Source organism: Grammomys surdaster, unplaced genomic scaffold (genome assembly GCF_004785775.1).
Source record: "Grammomys surdaster isolate TR1022 unplaced genomic scaffold, NIH_TR_1.0 126278, whole genome shotgun sequence".
In the NCBI taxonomy this organism is placed as follows: domain Eukaryota; kingdom Metazoa; phylum Chordata; class Mammalia; order Rodentia; family Muridae; genus Grammomys; species Grammomys surdaster.
In genome coordinates, this window is record NW_021621078.1 from 4,989,746 (window position 1) to 4,995,745 (window position 6,000).

Consider the following 6,000-nt stretch of genomic DNA (forward strand, 5'->3'; position numbering starts at 1 on the left):
ATGGACTCGTAGCTGATTCACGGTTTGCAGAAAGGCCTGAAGTATTTCCTTTTTTTAAAAGATTGCCACATGCATTGAAAGCAAATTTACAATAGATCTGTCTATTCTCCATTTAAAGGAAGTCAAGCCCTGAGTTCAGTGGATTTTTTTTCTTCTTTACCTTTAAAAATAATAATAGCACCATTTATCATTTGCTGTTTGAGGGCACTAAGCCAGGGATTTGACGACACCTTCACAACAATCCTATGAGGCAGGTACAAAGCTGTCATTGTCTCCATTGTACAGATAGGGACATTGAGGCCCCAGGAGGCTTGGTGATTCACACCCACTTACCGCTATAGTTGTGCTATATTGCAAAGGTAGGAAAGAAAGGCACATGTCAGTGGGCCTTTGTGGAGCAGGTGGCAGAAGGATCACAGGTTTCCTGGGCCTGGGCTTCTGCCCAGAGTTCACCTGCAGGGGCCTGGACCCAGAGGGTCACCTAGGAGCAGGGCCAGGAGGGTAGCTGCTTGCAACAGGTAGGGGCAGTTGGTCCTATAATTCATCCAGTAGATATCCAATGAAATGGCCAGCACTTAGCTGGGATCCAAATCAGACTTCAAGTGCTCCATGTCCCCAGAAGCATGTGGCTGAATGCAAAACTGAGGTGTGGCTGTGTGGCAGAGACAAAGAGCAAAGCTCGTGTGGCCTCTAGGTTCCCCATGGGCCTCTCCACCTGTTCGTCTCTCCATTCATCCTTCACTATAGAGCCCACCATTCATTACTACCTCAGTCACTTGCCTACAGAATGAGGAAGCAGGTATTGAGCACTCTGTATGCCAGCACCAGGATAGTCCTCAAGGAACGTCCCAGCCTTGGACAGAAGATATGGTCCTAACATAATACTATGGTACAACATGGCTGTCTCTACAAGGCTCTGGAGGACCTTGAGATCCAGTATCTCCCTTGGACCTTACTCTCAGGAACAAGGGTACATATCTCTTTCAGTGAGATCTTCTAGCTAAAGATCCTCCTGTTGTCTAACCCTAATCCTTCCTGCTGTAGAAGTAACCCACTCCCTACAGCCCCTCAGTGTGAGAATGGGTTTCTGTTGTTCCTTTTCTGGACCCCTCCTTTGACTGCCACACAGTGCTGTCCTAGGAAACCCTAGGAGAAGTGTCAGAAGCATTCGTTCTCGCTCATGATCCCTAAGAAGCCAGCTGCAAACCTGCCTCCCGCCTCTTCATTTTCTAGGCAGGAATATAGGACACACAGCTCAAACGGTGCACAATTCCAGCTGTACATTCCCATCCCTGGTTCCTCTCCTTGAACTACTTGTCCTCTGATTGTGACATCACAATGGTCTCTATGGCAACTGATTGTGAGGTCACTGGTCCTTAAAGCCACAGAGTCTCCAGATCCAAACAATGCCTGGAGAAAAGGGAGGCTATACAATTCATACCCAAGAGATCCCTCATCCACCAGGACTGTTTCTCCACAGTGGTGACTCGCAAGGACAAAATCTGTGAGAGAGACACAATGGTCTTCCAGAGGCTGCAATAGCAGACCCAAGTTCAAGTCACCTCAGTCTTGTGCTTGCCTTGAGCACGGTTCAGAGTCTTTACTTCTTCTATAAACAGAAAATAGTATCACCTGACTTCCAAATGTCCATTCAGCAAGAAGACCCACAGGAGGACACGGCACATGGTTAGTCAGAAATGAATGGTTTTTAAGTTCCTACCTCCTCAGCCCTTAACCTGGATTTACAATTTTAACTTTAATCTCATATATGTTTAAGACAGGATTTCTCTGTGTAGTTTTGGCTGTCCTGGAACTTGCTCTGTAGACCCAGGCTGGCCTTGAACTCACAGAGATTTGCAGATCTACCTGCCTCTGCCTCCTGAGTGCTGGGATTAAAGCTAAGTGCCTCACCACCCCTCAATTATATATATATATTTAAGGTGGGTAACATTTGCTTGGCATTTTTTTTAAAAAAATTTATTGGATATCTTCTTTATTTACATTTCAAATGTTATCCCCTTTGCCAGCCCCCCCCCCAGAAAAAACCCCTATCCCATCTCCCTCCCCTGCTTCTATGAAGGTATTCCCCTACTCACCCACCTGATTGCTTGGCATTTTTTTAAAAAATTATTTATTTTACATGTTGAGTGTCTTGCCTGCATATGGGCATCTGTGTACCACTTGCATAGCTGGTGCCCATGAAGCCCAGAAGAGATCTTCAGACTCCCTGGAACTGTGGTTATATGCAGTTGTGAGCCACCATGTGGGTGCTAGGAATCAAACCTTTGTCATCTGGAAGAGCAGCCAGTGCTCTTAAACAGCCCCTATCATCTGTTTTCTTATCCTCAGCCACTATTGCTGTGTGAAGACAATATTTAGAGCAAGGTTCAAATCTTGCCTCTGCTACTTTTCAGCTTTAAGCTTTTGAGCCAATAGCTACAATTCTGGCCCTCAGTGTTCCTGACTGTAAAATGGAAAACAGTAGTATTGTCTAGGCTGAAAGGAGACTCTGCTTGGGCAGCACAGCATCCAGAGCAGTGCAGGGCAGATGGCCTTGAAGTCGCTTGAACGTCTGTAGCAGGTCGGCTCTGTCTGTCTAGAAGGATCTTGCTTCTGCCCAGTCAGTTTACAGGAAGCGTGAGTTCCTTTGAGAGCTGTCCAGAACTGGAGAGCTGGGAACCTCAGAACAGGACCACAGGGAAGCTACCTCATGAGGAGGGTCACTGTCCCCTTTCTGAGTCCTCTTGGTGCAAGTTCCCTGTCATTATTACCTGTCTTAGGCCAGTCACAGGGGCAGGGCAGGGGCTGTATGCTCTCTGCCCAGGGGCATCCATGACTCACTAATTGGGGAAGACCAGGCTAGGACCTGACACAGGGCAGAGGCTCAGCCATAGTTAAGGTCTAATGAAGGCCAACAACAGACAAGCTAACATTTTCTCTCAATACCCTGGACCAGGCACTTCTCTCAGCATTTTATATAGTCAGTCACTACAATACTCTATGAGATGTGTATTGTTGTTGTTGTTATTATTATTATTACTGTTATTCATTTTATTATTCATTATTTTTTTGCTTTTGGTAGTTCCTGGGTATTATACACAGGGCCTCACATTTTAGGCAAGTGCTACGTCTCCAGCCATACTAGTGGTTTTATTTTTGAGACAGGGTCTGTCTATATAGCTCAGGCTGGTCTTCAATACACAGCAGTCTTCCAGGCTTCGCCTCCTGAACACTGGGATTACAAGATTACAGATGCCTGCCACCGTGCCCTGCTTCTGTTTTTAAATGATGACCGTGAGGATGGATCACATCTATCAATTATTTTATATGTTCATGTACCTGCCGTGGTGCATGTGTAGAGGTCAGAGAACAACTTTTGGGAGTTGGTTCCACCATGTAGATCCTGGGGATCAAACTCAGATTGCCAGGCGTGGAGGTATGTGCCTTTACCTGCTGTGCCATCTCACAGACTGTTTTAAAATAATGAAGCCTGGAGAATGAGTGATTTGCCCGCATCACATAGATAGTATGCAATAATGGAGTTAGTACTTAAACCCACATATTATTATTGTTGTTGTTGTTGTTGTTAATTTGAGACAGGGTTTTTCTGTATAGCCTTGGCTGTCCTGGAACTCACTCTGTAGACCAGACTCAGAGATCCACCTGCCTCTGCCTCCCAAGTACTGGGATTAACAGTATATACTACCACCACCCAGCAATAATAGTAATTGTAATAATTATTATTGCTATTAGTATTAATTTTTCTTTTTCTTTTTTTTTTGAGATGTAGATCTGGCTGGCCTATGATTTCTTATGTAGATCAGGCTGGTCTTGAACTCATCGATCTGTCTGTCTCCATTCAAGTTCTGGGGTCACAGGCTTCCTCCCCCCACCCCCTTTTAGATAAGGGTTTCAAATACCTTAGGCTGGCCCAGAAGCTACTATTGAGTCAAGGACTTCTGTTCCTTCTGCTTCTACTACCAGACTTATGGGATTGCAGGTGTTCACCACCACGCCTGACTCAGGAGGTGGGAGGGCTTCACTCATAGCAGGCCAACAATTACCAACTGGGCTTCAGCCCATCTGAACCCTCACACTCCATTCCTACTTGACCCCACAGCCAAAGCCCACTGCTCCTGCATGTCCATTTGGTCCTAGCTGTCCCAGCACTCTCCCAGCTTTCCCTCTTACCTCCTCTTCTGATCTTGTTCCAGTGTAGCAGGTACTCCAGTCCCTCGCTGCAGCCACCGGCCTCCCCCTTCCCTCAAGTAAAGCTCTAGGCCGCCACCACCGCAGCAGGAGCCACCACCGGATCCATTGCTTATTTCAAGTCCTCCTAAAGCTTGTTGAGTTCTTAACTTATTAAAGATAAGCACATGGAAATAGGGAGCAAATCTCTTTATTTATGACATAATCTCCAGCCCAGAAAAGCGGCAGGAACAGTGTTGCCTATATTAGGGAACCAATAGGAAAAAAAAATCAATTAGATCCGCCGCAGCATTTCGCTATTAACTTTCTTCAGATGTTTCTCTCAGTCTCTGGTCGTGGGGGTCCCTGCAGTGGTGGAGCTGGAGAAGAGGAGAGCTTTGTAGGAACAGGGGGCGGAGGAGATGTCAGAGGGAGAGAGTAGGGCAGACTGTTAGGCAGAGAGGAAGCTTCTCCACCCTTACCTTCACAGCCCAGACCTCAGTCAGGAAGTCTTTGTATTGATTTTATTTCAGTGTTTCTTGCTGTGACTTCTAGACTTTTGTAGGGTAGGTGCTGGGAGTCACCTTTGCTTATTATAAATGAACCCCAAGAATGTCCATGCTTCTCCTGGGTGAGGGTGGCATCCTCTGTAGGACCAATATCCTGAATGGGGTCCTCTTGACTGCTGGTCATTAGAATCCTTCCCTGTCTATGCCCTCAATCCACCTGTAGGCCTCCAGGAGCAGCTTCTAAGCAATCTCACAGGGGCGGGGCAATTCTGAGGTCTCCAGTGAGGGGGAGTGTCCAGCTCCATGGCTACCCCAGATCTCATCTCCTCAAAGGTAGTTTGCCATAGCTTCTCTAGGAGGTTTGCCTCGAGGCCAGGCCTATACCAGGTACTCAGTCAACATTCACTGTTCTACAGTCCATTGGTTGAATGCTTACTCTGTGACTAGGTTGAGAAAGACAGGTGTTTATGACCTGAAGTCGAGGTCCTCTGAAACCCCCTGAGCCAGAGGCCTGCCCAGAAGAGCTCTCTGGTTTTGTGTTGTCAGGTCCAGAATTTTGACCAGGGGCAGCAACTCTAGAGGCCCCTTTAGAAGAATCAGGCTCGAGGTGGCAGGGGATGAGGGGGTGGGAGGGTGGGGAGATGGCTCAGTAGGTAAAGCTCTTTTAAATTCAAGCATGAGAATGCAAGTTCCATCCTCTATGCCCATATAAAAACCAGGTGTGGAAAACACTGGAGAAATGGAGAAAGGTGGATCCTTGGGTCTCACTAGCCAGCCAGCCCAGCTAATCCACAAGGTCTGAGCTAGTGAGAGAGCAATCTCTAAAAATAGATTAAATTAAAAAAAAAAAAAAAAAAAAGATGGGCTGTGTGGCACAGGCCTTTAATCCCAGCACTTGGGAGAAACTCTGAGTTCGAGACCAGCCTGGTCTACAGAGTGAATTCCAGGACAGCCAGGGCTACACAGAGAAATCCTGTCTTGAAAAACATAAAGAAAACAAAAACAAGAAAGAAAGGTGGCTGGTACTCAATATCCTCTGCCCTGCGTATGCACACACATACATGTTACACTCATGCACACATATGCTACTCATATGTGAACACACACAGAGACAAACCCAAACTGAAGTAACTTGTCCAAGCTTATAAGTAGATTAATATGGTGTGTCCATGAGGAAGTCCCTCCAAGTCTATTTTAAACCTTCCCTGTTTCAGCAGAGCCTGCTCCTTCTCAGTCCCATGGAAGAGGAGGATGGTGTCCTCACCCATGCCGACGTCCCTCCGTCCAGGCATGTCCAGTAGCA